Below are 1,064 nucleotides of genomic sequence, written 5' to 3' on the forward strand. Positions count from 1 at the left end.
TTTCCATTGAAATACCACATCTAAAGCCTGTATGTGATCTGGGGTTTCTTTGTGATCCATGGGCATTACAGTTTTACCAGATGCTTTAAGGACTGATGCATTCTGATCACAGCATTGAATTCAACAATCAGAATAGGGAGTTGAGGGGGGTGGGTTTGGTTTTCTTTTTTCCCTCCAGGCTGTGAAAGCAGGGTCCGGGTTGAGCACCCCCTTTTCCTAGAGGTATATGAACTGCTTTCTGTGATCGTCTGGGAACAGCTTCCCTGCATGCAGGAACAAAGCACATAAGGCAGTGCTATCTCCGCTCGTAATGCCTCAGTTGTGCATCTGGCCTTCTGGTGAGTGTCACAGTGTCACCAAGAGGGCAGAGTTTCACCTCTGAGATGAGAGCTTTGCAGGATAGGGTGTGTGGAAAACATGGTCGTTGGGCATTTGTGAAATAGAGCTGAGTTGTGTCAGTGCATTGAATTGCAGAGGCTTGGGCACAGCCACCTCTGTCACCTTTTCAGGTCTTTGTTCCTAAAAATGCTGCTTCTTGTTATGTAGCTGCTGAAACATAACACTTCTGGCACAGGTTAAAAATCATTCCTTTTCATCCTGCAGCTTTCTGCTGAAGCTCAGTTCCCTGAATGGCCCAGTACCGAGACAGATGACCCATCCTGTGGGGAGTTTGGAAACAATCATTTCCCTTTGGGGAGCAATGAGTAACACTGAAGGTGGAACTGGCTTTCCGGAGACACCACTCGCAAAATAGGAAGTGTTCAAGAGCATCCCTTGTAGAATGCTGGTTATCTCTGTTGGGAAGGCATTTTGTTTCCATACTAGGGTCTTAATGTCAACATTTTAACTGATCTTAATTGGGTATCCCAAGTACAGCATTCGCGGGCCAAGAAAAGTGATGTTGCAGAGCTGTCCTGTTAGCTGAGTTGCTCCTTTTGGTGCAGAGAGGATCGTGTCTCCAACTGGAACCTGTAATTAACTCTGAGCAAGTAATCCCCTTATAATATAGTAGGATTTAAACCTTCAGGGTTTCAATTAAATAGACCTGGAACCAGACCATTCCT

Source organism: Mesitornis unicolor, unplaced genomic scaffold, assembly GCF_000695765.1.
Source record: "Mesitornis unicolor isolate BGI_N332 unplaced genomic scaffold, ASM69576v1 scaffold41019, whole genome shotgun sequence".
NCBI classification, from domain to species: domain Eukaryota; kingdom Metazoa; phylum Chordata; class Aves; order Mesitornithiformes; family Mesitornithidae; genus Mesitornis; species Mesitornis unicolor.